Source organism: Stegodyphus dumicola, chromosome 2 (genome assembly GCF_044657685.1).
Source record: "Stegodyphus dumicola isolate Sdum_Otavi_A_Nest chromosome 2, ASM4465768v1".
Classification (NCBI taxonomy): Eukaryota; Metazoa; Arthropoda; class Arachnida; order Araneae; family Eresidae; genus Stegodyphus; species Stegodyphus dumicola.
In genome coordinates, this window is record NC_140769.1 from 160,632,645 (window position 1) to 160,652,465 (window position 19,821).

The following is a 19,821-nucleotide window of genomic DNA, read 5'->3' on the forward strand; positions in this document are numbered from 1 at the left end:
ACTAATTTTGATGATTCTGGAAATAATTAATGTGTTTCAAAGATCTTACATGAAAATAACGATAGATCAATTGGCGATAGAACATAAATGTATCTATTACCTTTTCTTTTGCAATGGATTACTCGAAGAAAAAAAGAAGGAAGTAACTGCGTTAACATCGGAATAATCAAGGGCGGCTCAAGCATAAGGGACGTATTGCCCCAGCTAAGTTATTCTCATAATCGACAACTAAAGAGAAGTATATTTTCGGGGCTTTGTCCGTGAGGGACAATTGTTTTCGTTTTGCGTCGAATTACTCTGAACGTCCGTTTCACTTTTCAAACTGTCGCCACCAAATATTATCGCCCTATATTATACTTGAAGAAAATAAGTAATGAAGAATCTGCATAAATGTATGTATGTTTCTCGCATTGTGATAAAACAACGATACCTGCAGCCATCGAATTTTGAATTACGTAATCCTACTGCGAACATGGGCATCTGAAAGCCCAAATTTGAAATTTGGAATTGGTTTTATTATCGATTTCATATTTTGTAAAACTTTAACGAATTTTTGATTAACAAACAAGGATTTCAAAGCGAGCGATTGCAAAGTTGTACAAAGGGGAAAAAAAAAAAAAAAAAAATTATCTCCAGCACGTGAGACTGCATATCGGAAATTCTTAAGATATGCTCAATTTAAAATTATTTTGCGATATTGCTGTTGAACTGAATTTAATGGTTGAAGTGCGAAGAACATGATATTTAATAAATAAAGATAACACACAAAATGTTTTAAAAACGCCCCTTTGGACGTAATTTAAAATTTGAAACCTTTCAGATTTTTTTTCTCTTCTTTGAGTTATTATTTTGTTTAATTATTTGGAGCAGCATTAGTAAAGATCGCATACGACGCCGAAAATGCTGGATGTGGAAACGAGTAATAATCAGATTTGATTCGTTTGAATCAAATTAAAATCATTTGAAGGCATTACAAAAATATGTTACAAACTTAAATATTCCGAATTAATATTATGTTGATGATGATTACTACTATTTATCGCAAACTACTAAATTTCGGTAAAAGACAAGATACTTTATGCTTTTCAAAAGGAAATCTAAGAAAGAACGAGTTAAATTTCTTCCATTCCACCTGCTTTAAGATATATTAAATAAAAAATATATCATTAAACACAAAGTGAACATAAATTATTTACATTACAATAGATCACAATAGCTTTGCTGCAAAATGAGATGATCTGAAAACATGTATAAGGTATTTTCTCCCTCCTTTTCGCATGCCTTCGTGATGTAATCGGAAGCATACTCGACGCGTATTCGAAAGCTCACAGCAGAACAAAGAAGCAAACAATTTTGGAACTTTGATAAAATCATACCTCTATCTCTCGGTAAGGGAAAAAAATTCGAGATACTGGGTCTTATATATATAATGATGTTTCAATTTTTGATAAATTTTAATAGAAATGCATGTAACGTTTTGTTATGTAAAGCGCTTATTAATGAAAATATAAGCAATGTTTAATTCTAATTTTAAGCTTTTAAACTAAGAATACAAGATTTAGCAAAATTTAAATAAAGTTCTTAAATGAAATACATAATAGATCCTGTTTCAAATAGGTTTTCCGTTTTTAGCTGTTTAAGGCTCAGATTTGACTTTTTTTATTTATAGAAATCTCTTCTATGTACAGTTTTTCGTGTTCTTAGTATTAAAAGTTTAGTTTAGCATAATCGGGGACCTCCCAATTTTTTAGTTTTGTTTAAATGACTATTAGTTTTGCTCTTTATTTATATTTGCTTTTGAATTTCGGATTAGCAAATACTACTGGTTTTAAACCAATTTCTTTTTTTAATTTTAATTTACATAATGTTCAGTTCTATGGTTTTTTAATTGTCATTTTGCCACAATGTTATGTTTTATTCTTCTTTCCAAGGGTTTCGAAAACGTGTAGGGAAAATTCTGGCACATTTCAGATTCGAGGTTTTATGTGAATTTTAAAGTCTTTAATAAAACTTTGATGAAATCTTTATACGGTTTTTGATCTCAAAAGGACCAGGAGAACGACACGTATTAGTCGACATTTATGATTTATGAAGCTTTAATTCATTTTTCCCTCATCAGTTCTGAATTGGAGTTTCAATGAAAGAAGATTAATTTTTATTTGTAGAATTTTGTATATTTTCCCTTTCGTATTTTTATTTTTCGAGTGTCTTCCACTAACAATTCTTTCTGTATTTGGATTTATTTTGATATTATGTGAAACCTCTTCTACACGGTTGCAATTATTATATTATAGAGAAATTGCCTTGCTTTTATTCCAATTTAATAATAAATTTAGATGCTTGAAGTTTATTCTAATTCAATCCTGCAGCTATAATGCAGGACGGGTTTAAAATTTGTTTTAATTCTAATTCTTAGCCTATTTATATATACATGTAATATATTCAGGAGCAGGAATTTTGATGGCGTAGAATTGTTGATCCACAATGACTAGGAAATTGGAAACGAAGGCAGATTAAATCTTCAGTTTTATTTTCAGCAACATGTTGCGGCTACATACAAGTCGGCACATTAAATGTGCTTGTTCCAAAAGGCTTACATTTTTGATAGATTTGCAGCAAAACAGAAGAAGCAGACAGACTGCAGTCGAGCTAAGGCAAAGCGTAGAAAGAAAATGCGTTATCAGGATGAAATCTTAAGTCAAACTGAGTTAGTTTTGGTTCTCAAAGCATTTTGATTGAATAGTTAATATTGCTGTAAAATTTACAAGGTCCGGCTATTAATTTCCAGGACTCATGGAATAATTCAGAAGAAATAAAGGTTAAAACATAGCCATTTAATATGATTCAAAATAATCCCCATCAGCCGTAATGCACATGTGTGCTAGGCTGTACAAATTTCGGAAAGAAGTTTTAGAGTCCTCTTTTGGAATGCTCTTTAATAGTGACGTTACAGTTTTCTTGATGGCTTCGACATCCTGAAATCTTGTTCCTTCAGCGAATTTTTCAACTTAGGAAACAGGAAAAAGTCTGCGGATGCTAGGTCTGGAGAATATGGTGGATGCTGCATTTCAACACCATGCTGGGCTAAGAATCGCCTCACAGGCAACGCAATGTGTGGGCCGGCATTGTCATGTACCAGCAGCCAACTCACATTTTGTTGAAAATGAGGCCCCACTCTAAGAATTCGGTTTCGAAGTCGGTCAAGAACTTCTGTGTAGAACTGTCCATTGATAGTCATGTTAGGAGGAAGAAATTCATGATGAATGAGTCCATCGCAATTGAAGAAAGTGATTAACATGACCTTGATTTTGGACTTTTCAAATCGAAATTTTTTCTGCCTTGGTAAACTTGGAGACCGCCATTCGGAGCTTTCACGCTTGGTTTCAGGGTCATATTGATAACACCAAGACTCGTCTCCCGTGACTATCCTATCCAGGAACGCCGGTTCAGCATCAGCGTTCTCGATAAGTTCGCCACATGCGGTCCAGTCTCAATTGCTTTTGTTCGTCCTTTAAATGGTGAGGAACGAATCTGGAACAAAACTTGCGTTTGCCTAGGTCAGGGGTCGCCAAACTTTTTTGATCATCGCCGCCTATATAATTTTTCGAAATCTCCATAGACCCCCCACAAAGGTAATTTTCAGGTAATTAAAATAAAACTATATATTAGTCTAAATATTTAATAAATCAGAAACAGTAAGTAAAGTATTTTTTACTTCCTAATGCGATGAGTGTGCCTGGTGTTTCTTGGCAAGGTTCGCTATATTGAGTTCGAAATTAGTCAATTTTAACCGTAAATCCCCTCGAAGCTCCACATTTAATTTATTTCTGTTTTTAGTTAAAATTGAATTAACGCGACTGAAACCGGCTTCAACCTTATACAAACTTGGAAACGCCAGCATAAATGGCTGAGCCATTTCGTAAAGTTTCACATATTTTTGCTTTATATTTATATTAGTCCAAAATTTATGTATTGTCAAATTTTTAATAAGCGTTTTTGCTTCAAAGATCGGACAATAGTTCAGCAAGCTCATCTTGTATGTTGATGTCGACGTTATCAATTTTGCGCCGAAAACGGCGCAATAATCCAATCAGGGATGTAGATGTTTTCCAAATCAACAAAGCGCAGTTTAAAATCGTCGCTTAATTATTGAAGATGATTTGTATATATTTCCAAGTCTTCTTTTATTTTTAATTGTTGCAGATTTGAAAAATACTTATAATCCTTACGTAGCAATAAAGATCTAAATAAATTTAATTTTACTTGGAAGCCAAACAGTATTGTCCGAGCCTGGATAATTGTTACATCTTTTCCTTGCAGTTTTGTTTGAACGTCATTAAATTTTCCAAATAAGTCTGCTAAATAAAAAATATGGTTCTTATTGTTTTGGAGTTCATTGCTTAGAACAGGATTTATTTCGTTCAGAAATTCTGTCGTGGTGTCAAATAAATTGACGAGCCGTTGCAAGCATACACCTCTAGACAACCATCTAACCTCGGTGTGCAGAAGTAATTGGTTAAATAACTCATTGTTTTCCTCACAAAGTTTGGCAAATAATCTTGATTTAAGAGGTTGAGCTTTAATTTGATTAATAGATTTAATACAAAACTGTAAAGCTTCATGTAACTCTGAACTCAGATATTTTGCTACTAAGTTGTGTCTATGCAACACACAATGAATAGTACGAATACCGGGCACTTTTTCTTTGAGGCATGTAGCAAAATCTCGGCAACGCCCCTACCATAGAAGGTGCGCCATCTGTGGCTACTGCTATTATATTTTCAAGCGGAATGTCATATTTATTTAAATATTTTTCTAAACATCTAAAAATTGTCACTCCCTTCCCATCGGTTTCAAGATTTTTAGCAAATAAAAATTCATCAATGACTTCTCCTTTAATTTTACTGAAATTTCTAACATACGCCATAAGAATAGCAGAAACGCCAAAAACAGATTCATCATGTTGTATAGAGAACTTGCAATTTTTTAGCTCCGAAACTACTGTGTTTTCTATTTCTTCTGCCATTTCGTCAATACGCCGTTTTACAGAATTTGCACTTAATGGCAAAGACTTTAAAACATTAGTAGAGTCTTTTTTCATCACATTCTCAATGACGTCTTTAATTGCAGGTACTACAATTTCTTCTGCGATTGTGTGGGGTTTTCCCCTCTTTGCTATATTAAGCGAAATCTTGTACGAAGCAATTAATCCTCCTTCATTTTCAGTTTCAGTAGACTGTTTCATAAAACTTTTTAGAGTTGGTCGACATGTGAATTTTTCTTTGAGTTTTTTGAAAAATTCTAATTCTTCATTTTTTTTATCTGAATGAAGCCTTTCAAGATGACCTTTCATTTTTGACGGTTTCATGTATTCATTTCCAAAAGTTTTTTCGCATATAAGACACATAGGAATAGTTTCATTTGTCGGTGAACAAATAAATCCAAATTTTAAGTAATCCAATGAATAATACCGACATTTCTTTTTAGATATTGAAGCTGTCATTTTTAAATTAGGGTTCTGTAAATAAGTTAAAATTAAGTTGGCATATTATACTAAGCCACATTATTAAAGCTTACCTTTACACAAGTAACAATAATTAAAATTGATATCAAAACTATACGAATAGTTTTATAGAAACAATAACTCATTATCCAATGATAGATATAATAGTAGTAATAATGACACTACAAGCATTTAATACTGTTCACAGTTCACAAAGATAGCTGAAAATGCATATGATATTTGCGTTTGTTGCATCCAGTGTAGTATTGGACAAGCGCACATATGCATCTGACTCATATGCAAGGCTCGTATGGTTTGCGATGGAGACAAAGGGCGAACCAACGACACGATGCGTAACTGCCGTATAAAAAAAGAAAGAAACTAAAAGAACTAAAACCACACACATAAGAAGAAAGAAAACGGAGTACTGAAGACAAAGAATCTTTGCTGAAGATTCCCTTCGCGCTTAATGCATAGAACAAGCTTCTAGCCCCTCAGACGCTAGTTTCCTCCTGGTTCCTCCCTGAACATCTGCGCATGTCGTCATTTCCCTGAAGGCGCCCCGTATTTACTATTATTTACTCTGCTCTTTGCCCTGCTGTGGTAGCAAAGATTATGTATTGTAGCGTGTGATTGCAGATACAGTTCTCTTTTTTATTTTGCTTCGATTATTATATCTTCTGCACAAAATCAATAAAAACTGCCCCTTTCAGGGCCAAGTACTTCTGTTTCCTCAGAAGGTATTTTTGATTCTAAATCAAATCAAAATTAGGAAGTAGTAATCGTGAGCGATAATTCAGTGTGATAATTCTGGTTGTGTTGTGAGTGATATGGTTCATTGTGCAAGTGATTTTAGTATAGCTGAGAGTGATTTTGTTTGCCGTACTTGTTTAAAACTTTCAACTATAGATACAATTTGAAACGCGATGCATATAAATTTCATTACAATAATACTACATTAATTGAGTCTCTGAAAACTAAGAGTTCTAATAGTATGGTTGATTGTGCAAATAATTTTAGTGTGGCTGAGAGTAATTTTGTATGCTCTGATTGCTTAAAAACGTACCAAAATAAATGCAGTTTGAAACGGCATACCAACACATTACGCTCTAATAATACTACATTAATGATTCTTTAAAAAGTTGTCGATCACCAAGCTACAAATGTGAGGACTGCCATCTGAAATTTAGTGACATAAAAAATTGGAAATATCATCAAAATAAAATTCGTACTTCTAACATGTGTGTCCTGTATGTTATGCTAATTTTGAAAAGCGAGAAATAATATTTCATTTCAATAATGTTCATGATGTTGATTTGAATCATACTGAGCTAGAATTTAATTCATTTAATGATTTTTTGGCATGGAAGGCAGAAATTGAAAATAATGCGAAATCAAAATTTCTTATGGAGTAAGCATATTTAATATACATGGTGTAATGCCACTGTTTAGGAAATTTTATATCAGAAAGTAAAGGTTTGCGTCACTTAAAAATCCTTGGTAGCAATAAACTAAATGCATATTGCCCAGCTGCATTAAAAGTAACAGAACATACAGATGGCAAATGTGTAGTGTCATATCAGTACATATTGGCCATTGGAATGATTTAGGTCACTTATTTTTAACAACAGATGAAATAAAAAATATTGCATCAAAGATAGCAGCAAAAATTTCTCTGGATAATATCTTAGATGAAATTAGAAATTCTCTATGAGATGCTGGGCTTGAGAGGGTTCATTTACTTACAAAACAAGATTTACATAACATCAAAAAATCTTTCAATTTGTCTTCTACTTCTGTTAAACATGAAAATGATTAGGTTTGTGTAGATACGTGGGTACCTCAAATGCAAAATCCTGAACATCCATGTATTTCATTTTATAAAACCCAGGGATCAAGATAGCATAAGTGAATATTGTACACAATATTCATTTCTAAAAGGAAATGATTTTGTTTTGATAATGATGACAGAAGCACAAAGAGAGATACTGGAAAAATTTTGTTCTGACTTGTATATGTATTGATGGTACACATGGGGGGAATGCATACAGATTTCATAACTTTAAGTAAAGTTATGTAGCTTACAATAGATGATTTACACCAAAGATTCCTGTGTGCATTTTTAATTTCTAATCGATGTGATCAGCCAGTGCTATCATTTTTTTTTTTTTTTTTTTTTTTATGTATTAAAGAAAAGGTTGGGCAAATACAACCACAAATATTTATGTCTCATATGGCTGAATCTTTTTTTAATGCTTGGGAGTCTGAAATGGGTTTACTACAGAAACGTCTTTTTTGTGCATGGCATATTGATAGAGCCTGGAGAAACAATTTTTTAAAAATTCAATGGTGTTGAAAAACAGGCAAAAACATATAAAATTATTAGATCTCTCTTAGAAGAACAAGACATTCATACTTTTCATGTACTGACAGAAGCAGCAATAAAATTACTTAAGATCCTGACACTATTGCATTTGCAAATTACTTTGAAACATATTATTTACAAAATACATCTAGCTCGGCAAACTGTTATAGACTTCACAGTGGTGTTAACACAAACATGCACATCGAACGAATGCACCGAATATTAAAATATATTTATCTTCATGCAAAAAAATTTAAGAGATTGGATAACACTATATATGGTATTATGAAATTTGTAAGAGATAAAATGATTAATCGCTTAATTACAGCAAATAAAGGTAAATTAATAAGTAAGATTTGGGATTTAAGAATCAGACAGAAAACAAATGAAACACTATGTTTATAAGTAATACAGAATGAGAATGGGTGGTCTGTTTCATAAACACATAATACAGAAATATACACTATACATGAAAGTAACAAAACTTGTACATGTCACATACAGTGCACCGAGTGTAATATATGCATTCATTGATATGTATGCAGCTGTATTGATTCATCAGTTTGTAGAGATATTAGGTATTTTTGTGGAAGCAAGCAAGATGAAAAATATTCAACGTCTTCTCCGGGAATCAAACCGCGGACCTCTGGATACACATCACACCATGAAGGCATGGCAAGAAGGTGGGAGAAATACTTTATCTCCCCCTTTAAAAGGACGACTGGAGTTTTTATGGTACCTAATCACCAAATCCTGGGTGTGGAGGACAATCATCTAACACCCTTTTAGTTCGAGCACCACTGTACAGACATTAGAATTTTACATTGGAAGCAAGAGAAATTGAAAAATTAGCAATGGCTTCGCTAGGAATTGAACCGCCGACTTTTGGAATACGCGCCCAGTGTGCAGATCACCACACCAAGAAGGCAAGAGAAATACCTTATATGTTAGCAGGGATAAATAGAAAAGCTAGGTCATTCCTTTGTTCGACTCCTCGCCGACGCGAGTCTCATTGAGGGGGGAACCGGAAGTAATCTGACGTATCTCTGTTGCACCTGCTCTGATTTCGCGCCTTTAAAACTGTAGTTTCATTCAGTTGCGAGACGATTTTCTGGAGATCGCATATCCCAAATTAATTTTAATCATACATATTTGTTTTCTAATAATGCAAATATTTAAAATAATTTGTGTATGTATAGTTTTAGTCAGTTTTCCTTTTAAATTCTATATTTAAAGTATCCTTTATGTAATATGGCTTCTTGTGCTGTAGCAACGTGCCGTAACACTTATAGAAATACGAAAAAAAGAGATATTGTATTTCATGCTTTCCCCAAGGACAATTTGCTTTTGACGAAAGAATGCATACATAAATGTCGAAGACAGGATTCTATTAATGTGAAAAACGCAAGAATTTGCAGCTAACATTTTCTGTGCAGTGATTATGAAGATGACATGAGAAATCGCTTGCTTGGATTGCCGCAAAAGAAACTGCTGAAATGCAATGCTGTGCCGAAAGTAAATTTATCGTGTGCAGTAAACGAAATAACACCAAGAAATCGAAGACATTTGAAAAAACTAATGCAGAGTGCTTTTGAAAGACTACACGAATTAAGCCCAAAGAAAATTTATTTTGAGGCCGAGAACGAAATTGAAGCTGACAATAATAAATCAAATGTGAATGATTTTGAAATAAAACTCACAAGTGACAATGCCCTATGTGACAATATCCCTGAGTGCCCTAAGTGTAAAGATAAACAAGAATGTATTGATAATTTGAAGAACAAAATAATATCCTTAGAAAATTGTAATAAAATATTGAAAAATAGAGAAAAGAAAGATTTTAGAATGTTTGCTCAGCGACAAAGAAGGTGGACGACATCTAGAAAGAAATTTGTATCGGAAATTCAGAAATTAAAATCCCAAACACTGAAATTTAGGAAAAAACAGAACACATCGGAGAATTTGGAAAAACGTCTAAAGCATATTTTTACAAAGACGCAGATTAACGCATTGCTAGAAAAGAAGGAAAAAATCCGGTGGACTAGTGAAGATATTTCACGTTGCATTGTCATAAGAGCTATGTCATCTAAAAGCTACGATTTGGGGAAAGAAAAATTGGGAATTCCTTTACCTAGCACTAGCACATTAAAGAGATGGTGCTCTAAATTTTCATGTAGTCCAGGAATTCAGAGTGATGTTCTTGCTGTAATGAAGGAAAGATGCCAATATTTGAATTCTGTAGAAAAAATATGCGTTCTCAGTTTCGACGAAATGCACATAGATTCTAAACTCTGCTATGAATCTAAACTGGACCAAATTCGGTCCTTTTCAAAAAGTGCAGTTTGTTTTAATCAGAGGTCTCATTTCGCAGTGGAAACAACCAATATTTTTTTATTTTAACACTCCAATGAAGAAAGAACTTCTCTTTTCACTCATAAGACATATTCAATCATCTAGAGTAGAAGTGAAAGCAATAGTGTCTGATTTAGGAGGATCTACTACTTTGTGGAAAGAGTTAGATTTCGATTAATAGTTCTCATTTTCCAAATAAAGTATTCCAAACGAAAAAAATATGGGTTTTTACAGATTTAGCGCACTGCCTCAAATTACTGAGTGTTGGTGTATTTAATTATGACAAAGCACACTAGGGCTATCTGCCTAAGGGGAGGGATGCCTTCGTGGAGGACTTTCTAAGGGAAACTGGCTCGTATACACGTTACACATGCAGCCAGCCCGTTCGCGGGATTCGAACCTCGGACCGAACTACCAGTGTTCAGCTACTTTACCGCTCGGCCTCTGGTGGGCTCAAATTACTGAGAAACCACTTTTTAGATAAAGGATTTGTTTTAGAAGATGGAACTGTTTTAAATGTTGATATTATTAAAGAGAATTAAATTGTGTCACAAACTAAAACCAAATTATTTAATGGTCAAGGGAAACGAGAGACAAAAAGTAAGTATATATAATATGTTTTGATTTGAAATATTTCTAGATTGCATTTTAGAAGTTAATAGCGTAAAGCATATTTCAAATGAGAACTAATTCTGTTATTGTTACAGTTATTTTTATTGTATCCTCTGTTATTATTGATTCGATTTTGTGCTAGCTTAGCATTCTAGATAAAATATATATAAAGTATAATATTAAAGTAATTGGCATAAGAAGACCTGTCCCCTTAACCCCCACTTTTGAAAAATTAAATAATTATTTTAGGTACTCTGAGTAAATTTGTTTTGTCTAAATTAAAATAACGATCTTACATGTATTTATTTAAATGAAATATTGATGTAAGCCTAAGTTACAAAATTATTTTTAAAAAAATATATGTTATTATAATGAATCGGGAGAAAAATATGCTAATGTAAAATTTACAATTAGGCTGAAACTCAAACTTAGATTAGCAGAAATTTTGCCATATATAACCATACACGTTTAAAACTATGCCAATTTAAGGTTGTTTTTTTTTTTTTTTATTAATTTTAAATAGCTGTTATTATAGTTATCTTAGCAGTAGTACAGTTCTCTTAGTTAACATTCAGATAAAGAAATGATTAGAAACAAACAGGCATTTAAAGAAAAAAAAAATCCCTGCAAATAAAAAAAGGAACTTTATGTTAAGAGAAGCGCATTTTATCTATTATTTTAAAATTGAGTAAGTACTATTAAATTTTGTAATGTTCAGTGTAAAATGCATACTGCAATAACATTGTCTCTTCTAAATTATAGCTATCTTTCACACACAGCTCATTTTAAACGCTGATTCTTCAAATTTAAAACGCTAATTTCTATGTTGTCAATTGCATCTCCGCGCTCAGTGGCATCATTGCTACGTCATCACTCCTCACTGCCTGTTTCAGGGGGAAACGCTCTATGAGCTAGCCCTTCTCTTCAGTCCTGTATGTTAGGTGGAGTATGTGCAAGCACACTAGAAATACTGCTACTTTTTAAATACATTACTTACATCAGCACACTAGAAATACTACTACTTATACTACAACTACAATGCATAATAAATTATCCACTTAGTATAGATGATGAAAATGAATTTTTAATTAAGTAGCCAAAAAAAAAAAATCACAGACCCTGTGATGTGGAACACAGAAAAAATGAACGGTTAATCTTTGGATTATGGTAGCTTGGCGAAAATTTGGCGACCAACTCTGCTACAGCAACCTGCTAGTTTTGTTTTGGACGCCATTTTGTTTTCACGAAGTAAAGGCCTTTTTTTTTTTTTTTTTTTTTTTTTTTTTTTTTTTTAAACTCAACATTTTTTTCAACAATCTGCTAGCCGAATTACGCTTATACTAGAACTTTTATGGAACAAAAATGTTTAATCATGACGAAGATTAGGTGCGAAATTGAGAGAAAGTGCAGAATCGCCCACTGCTTGCCGCGTTTTTAAGAACTGCACATACACGGTATCATCCATGTACACGTCGACCTATTTTAAAAAAAAAATCCCAGAATTGCACAAAAATGGCATTGCGCACACTCTTGACTTTATCCATGTACACTGCTAAAGTCCTAGCTAGTAACTTTTATCGCCTTACCAAAATGTCGCCAAACTACCTGTTACCATATTCCAAAGATTAGCCGAATGAACTATAACAAACATGTTTAGAATTAGTAGCTTCATTAAAATCTGACAAACAATGTGATGTTTGTTTGACGAAACTTTATTTTTAAGAAATTAATAATCAAAAAATGATAAATATTTTATCTCACAAAAGTCACACTGAAATATTTTTGGATAAAATCAAAATTAGAATAATCAGTTGCTTTTTTTTAATTTTTACATTCTGGTGGCATTTAAAAAATCGTTTGCTTTAATTGTTTACTGTTTACTTCATAATATTCTATTTATTATTGAAAAATGGGTCGCAGTCGTAAAGAAATTACAGCATTCGAAAATTGATCATTTTTCACCATAGTAGTGGTAAATAAATTTGCAATATCAATAAATTAGTTAATTTACCCCATTCTACAGTGCAGTATGTGATAAAACGCTTTAAAGAAGAAAATTGGATTGAAAACAAGGTAAGAAAAAGTCGACCGAGAAAGTTAACTAAACGTGATGAGAGATTTATTATTAGAAAATTTGTAAAAAACCTGTAAAAGTTTCGAGTTCTGTAAAAGTTTCTGCAGAATTTAATGCAAAGTTTTCTACTTCGATTTCACCTGAAACTGTTCAACGAGTTCTCAGACAAACTGGATTACATGGGCGTTCTGCCCGTAAAAATAATTTTGTTAGTGAGAAAAACAGAAAGCTTAGGCAAACAGAAAGCATTCGCAAAAATCAATGATAAATACATCCGAAACGTACTGGAATAATGTCCTATTTGCTGACGAAAGCAAATTTAACATTTTTGGTTCCGATGGTCGAATAACTGTATGGAGAAGAAAAAATGAGGAACTTCATTCTAAGAACTTAGTTGGAACAGTTAAGCATGGCGGTGGAGGTGTTCTTGTGGGGGGGGGGGGCATGACAGCATCAGGACTAGGTAATTTGGTATTTATTGATGGCATAATGAATCATTCTTTTTATTTAAATATTTAAGAGACAATTTAAAATTATCAGCCCAAAATTTGGGTATTGGAAACAAGTTTATTTTTAATCATGATAAAGATCCTAAGTATACGGCTCTCAATGTTTGCCAGTAGTATCTCTATAATTGTCCACAGGTTTTGAAAACACCACCTCAGTCGCCAGATAGAACACATTTGGAAAGAACTGGAGGTTAGAATACGAAATCACAATATCAAAACGAAAAGCGAACTCAAAACAGCCATGATGGAAAGAATGGGTGAACATTGATACAGAAATTACCAAAAAAAAAAAAAAAAAAAAAAAAAAAAAAAAAAAAAAACTAGTAAAATCTATTCCCAGATGTTTAAAAGCTGTTGTGGATGCTAAAGGATATTCTACTAATATTAATTTAACGAAAAATGAAAATATTTACTAATATGTCAAGATTTTTTTTTGAAGTATACGAAGACTTTTGTGAGATAAAATGTTTGTCATTTTTTTATTATTAATTTCTTAAAAATGAATTTTTGCTATATTTAAAAAATATTTCATGTAATCTTGTTACAAATAGATTATAAATCTTATTATTAAAGTCTCATTCAGAAAGTTTACTTTTGATTAATGGATAGAGCCCTATTTCAATGAAATTCATAAGAAGACCTGTCCCCTTAACACCCACTTTTGAAAAATTAAATAATTATTTTAGGTACTGTGAGTAAATTTGTTTTGTCTAAATTAAAATAACGATCTTACATGTATTTATTTAAATGAAATATTGATGTAAGCCTAAGTTACAAAATTATTTTTAAAAAAATATATGTTATTATAATGAATCGGGAGAAAAATATGCTAATGTAAAATTTACAATTAGGCTGAAACTCAAACTTAGATTAGCAGAAATTTTGCCATATATAACCATACACGTTTAAAACTATGCCAATTTAAGGTTGTTTTTTTTTTTTATTATTAATTTTAAATAGCTGTTATTATAGTTATCTTAGCAGTAGTACAGTTCTCTTAGTTAACATTCAGATAAAGAAATGATTAGAAACAAACAGGCATTTAAAGAAAAAAAAAATCCCTGCAAATAAAAAAAGGAACTTTATGCTAAGAGAAGCGCATTTTATCTATTATTTTAAAATTGAGTAAGTACTATTAAATTTTGTAATGTTCAGTGTAAAATGCATACTGCAATAACATTGTCTCTTCTAAATTATAGCTATCTTTCACACACAGCTCATTTTAAACGCTGATTCTTCAAATTTAAAACGCTAATTTCTATGTTGTCAATTGCATCTCCGCGCTCAGTGGCATCATTGCTACGTCATCACTCCTCACTGCCTGTTTCAGGGGGAAACGCTCTATGAGCTAGCCCTTCTCTTCAGTCCTGTATGTTAGGTGGAGTATGTGCAAGCACACTAGAAATACTGCTACTTTTTAAATACATTACTTACATCAGCACACTAGAAATACTACTACTTATACTACAACTACAATGCATAATAAATTATCCACTTAGTATAGATGATGAAAATGAATTTTTAATTAAGTAGCCAAAAAAAAAAATCACAGACCCTGTGATGTGGAACACAGAAAAAATGAACGGTTAATCTTTGGATTATGGTAGCTTGGCGAAAATTTGGCGACCAACTCTGCTACAGCAACCTGCTAGTTTTGTTTTGGACGCCATTTTGTTTTCACGAAGTAAAGGCCTTTTTTTTTTTTTTTTTTTTTTTTTTTCTTTTAAACTCAACATTTTTTTCAACAATCTGCTAGCCGAATTACGCTTATACTAGAACTTTTATGGAACAAAAATGTTTAATCATGACGAAGATTAGGTGCGAAATTGAGAGAAAGTGCAGAATCGCCCACTGCTTGCCGCGTTTTTAAGAACTGCACATACACGGTATCATCCATGTACACGTCGACCTATTTTAAAAAAAAAATCCCAGAATTGCACAAAAATGGCATTGCGCACACTCTTGACTTTATCCATGTACACTGCTAAAGTCCTAGCTAGTAACTTTTATCGCCTTACCAAAATGTCGCCAAACTACCTGTTACCATATTCCAAAGATTAGCCGAATGAACTATAACAAACATGTTTAGAATTAGTAGCTTCATTAAAATCTGACAAACAATGTGATGTTTGTTTGACGAAACTTTATTTTTAAGAAATTAATAATCAAAAAATGATAAATATTTTATCTCACAAAAGTCACACTGAAATATTTTTGGATAAAATCAAAATTAGAATAATCAGTTGCTTTTTTTTAATTTTTACATTCTGGTGGCATTTAAAAAATCGTTTGCTTTAATTGTTTACTGTTTACTTCATAATATTCTATTTATTATTGAAAAATGGGTCGCAGTCGTAAAGAAATTACAGCATTCGAAAATTGATCATTTTTCACCATAGTAGTGGTAAATAAATTTGCAATATCAATAAATTAGTTAATTTACCCCATTCTACAGTGCAGTATGTGATAAAACGCTTTAAAGAAGAAAATTGGATTGAAAACAAGGTAAGAAAAAGTCGACCGAGAAAGTTAACTAAACGTGATGAGAGATTTATTATTAGAAAATTTGTAAAAAACCTGTAAAAGTTTCGAGTTCTGTAAAAGTTTCTGCAGAATTTAATGCAAAGTTTTCTACTTCGATTTCACCTGAAACTGTTCAACGAGTTCTCAGACAAACTGGATTACATGGGCGTTCTGCCCGTAAAAATAATTTTGTTAGTGAGAAAAACAGAAAGCTTAGGCAAACAGAAAGCATTCGCAAAAATCAATGATAAATACATCCGAAACGTACTGGAATAATGTCCTATTTGCTGACGAAAGCAAATTTAACATTTTTGGTTCCGATGGTCGAATAACTGTATGGAGAAGAAAAAATGAGGAACTTCATTCTAAGAACTTAGTTGGAACAGTTAAGCATGGCGGTGGAGGTGTTCTTGTGGGGGGGGGGGCATGACAGCATCAGGACTAGGTAATTTGGTATTTATTGATGGCATAATGAATCATTCTTTTTATTTAAATATTTAAGAGACAATTTAAAATTATTTGCCCAAAATTTGGGTATTGGAAACAAGTTTATTTTTAATCATGATAAAGATCCTAAGTATACGGCTCTCAATGTTTGCCAGTAGTATCTCTATAATTGTCCACAGGTTTTGAAAACACCACCTCAGTCGCCAGATAGAACACATTTGGAAAGAACTGGAGGTTAGAATACGAAATCACAATATCAAAACGAAAAGCGAACTCAAAACAGCCATGATGGAAAGAATGGGTGAACATTGATACAGAAATTACAAAAAAAAAAAAAAAAAAAAAAAAACTAGTAAAATCTATTCCCAGATGTTTAAAAGCTGTTGTGGATGCTAAAGGATATTCTACTAATATTAATTTAACGAAAAATGAAAATATTTACTAATATGTCAAGATTTTTTTTTTGAAGTATACGAAGACTTTTGTGAGATAAAATGTTTGTCATTTTTTTATTATTAATTTCTTAAAAATGAATTTTTGCTATATTTAAAAAATATTTCATGTAATCTTGTTACAAATAGATTATAAATCTTATTATTAAAGTCTCATTCAGAAAGTTTACTTTTGATTAATGGATAGAGCCCTATTTCAATGAAATTCATAAGTGTACTAACACTTTTGGGAGCCACTGTATTTTAACAATAGTCATTAGTACCTATTCACAATTCCTTTTGTCCATTTTTATGATCTAAAATATCTTCTTTCAACTGCCTGTAAGTGAATCAAAATCGTAAAAACAACCTTGTGTTTAGCGTAAGTATAGTGAAACACTCAATTGATTTCGAGGGCAGCTAAAGGTCCCTCATCATCAGGAGAAAGAAATACCTAGAAAGAAGAAAATAAAGGAGAAGGAGTCTCAGAAACACGTGGTCCTTATCAGCACTGCGCGTGGTTATAACTGGATTTTTAATCAATGTTGCACTGGCCGCCTACTTTTACTGAGCCAGGCTATCTGATCAAGCAAAAAGGACAAGAAAAATTAGAGAAGTTAAAATAGGGAGCGAGGGGCAAATGCACCTTCACGCTCAAAATCTGAACATCAAATAATGAATGCCTGTATGTGTTTTATATGTGTCAGATGATATTTTTTTTTCTTATTTATATAATATTCTCTCTCTCTCTCATTCTTCAGAACTTCTCTTTAATAATAAGATAATTCCAACTCTGATCCTTAAAATGATCAGGAACAGATGTAGAAGGTCAGAACATGGAACAACCTTTATCTCAGGTCTTCGTGATAGGCTGATGTATTCTGCGATTAATGAGTAAGTCTATTTTTGTTCATCCTCCTTGCATTACTGTCTTCCTTCCCCCCCCCTCAAGTTCAACAATACCAAATATTGTCCATATAATCAATCATTCATTGACTTTTATACTATTCAGTCAATAGATTATTACCAAACGTTTTAATGTAGATAAATATATTTTGGAGAAACTGAGTCAATCCCAAATTTGAACAGTAAGCAATATTTTCTACTATTTAATACTTGCTATTTAATATTTGTCAAGTTTTTTATTTTCTAATTATTCAACCCCATGTACATTCACATGTTGTGCACTGGCCATTTTATTATGTGTAGAATTGTTTAAAATTAACTGAACATTGTAACAATCTCATCACAGTTTTTTGAATTGCCACATGCTGCTACATTTTGATTTTAGGTTTTAATTATTAATAACATTAAATAATAGAAACCTTAAGTTTTTTTTTATACTAACTAGCTTTATATACCTGGTGTGTAATAAGGCTTACTTGTACATTATATAAACTTGCATTTTATGCCAATCAGTCCCCCTCCCCACACATGTTGATGTCAGCATTTATTCGTATTCCTTACATTTTACAGCAATAATTCATAAGTTTGTCTTATGGATATCTGATGTGTGAAGGAATATGTGAAGAACACGTTTCCCCCCCCTTCGGGGCCCAATTTTGAAAACGTTTGAAATTGGTTTTTAGGTATTCATATTCCATACATTTTAAAGCAATAACCTTATGTACATCTGTTTCTTCCTTATATGAAAAAGCATAAAAACACGTTTTGCCCACCGAATCTTAAAAAATCGCTTCTTAAATGACATCTTCGGTACAAAAGGAATAAGCTCCTAAGTTTTGATATCTGTATCTCTAATAGCTTTGGGCGATGATCTGTAGATGTATAAATCATGAATTCTTCCTTTGTGTAAAGATTTATAATAAAACATCTGAACAAGTAAATATGTATACCAATTAAAAAGAAAACTATTTCAGAAAAACTAACAAAAGAAATTAATTTACACTCAGTAATGCGCACCCAGTTTGTAACGTTTTAAACGCACGGCATTTTAAAAAAATCGGCTTTGACCACGCCGAGCTGCTTGGAGTAAACACAAGCGTCTAGCCCCTCAGACGCTTCACCTTTGACCTCTCTAAATTTGTCAAGAAACTGCAACTTCATGTGCCCCTTGGGCTTAATTTCAAGAGCCGGACAAGTTGCGCAGCCGCGCGACATTTCGGCTATAGTCAACACCTCCTTATAGAAGTGCGAACTACAAGTCGCACAGACTAGACTAGACTCAGACGCTAGTTTCCTCCTGGTTCCTCTCTGAACATCTGCGCAGATTACTGCGCATGTCGTCATTTTCCTGAAGGCGCCTCGTATTTACTATTTACTCTGCTCTTTGACTGCTGTGGTAGCGTGTATTCGCTGATGCAGTTCTCTTTTTTTTATTTTGCTTCGATTATTATATCTTCTGCACAAAATCAAGTAAAACTGCCCATTTCAGGGCCAAGTACTTCTGTTTGGTCAGAAGGTATTTTTGATTCTAAATCGAATCAAAATCAGGAAGGAGTAACCGTGTGCGATAATTCCAATTGTGGTATGTGTGATAATTATGATTGTGTTGTGAGTGATATGGTTCATTGTGCAAATGATTTTAGTATAGCTGAGAGTGATTTTGTTTGCCGTGATTGCTTAAAACTTTCAACTATAGATACAATTTGAAACGCGATGCATATAAATTTCATTACAATAATACTACATTAATTGAGTCCCTGAAAACTAAGTTCTAATAGTATGGTTGATTGTGCAAATAATTTTAGTGTGGCTGAGAGTAAATTTGTATGCTGTGATTGCTTAAAAACGTACCAAAATAAGTGCAGTTTGAAACGCCATACCAACACATTACACTCTAATAATACTACATTATTGATTCTTTAAAAAGTGGTCGATCACCAAGCTACAAATGTGAAGACTGCCATCTGAAATTTAGTGACCTAAAAAATTGGAAATATCATCAAAATAAAATTCATACTTCTACCAGGTAATTATGTGTGTCCTGTATGTTATGCTAATTTTAAAATGCGAGAAATAATATTTCATTTCAATAATGTTCA

General features: G+C 32.5%; 1 protein-coding gene across 1 annotated transcript in view; it reads left to right on the top strand.

The window, feature by feature from the left end:
* The window catches only part of LOC146998628 (uncharacterized), a 94,701-nt gene that overhangs the window by 63,938 nt on the left and 10,942 nt on the right, over nucleotides 1–19,821 (top strand). The gene's annotated exons all lie outside the window — the stretch shown is intronic.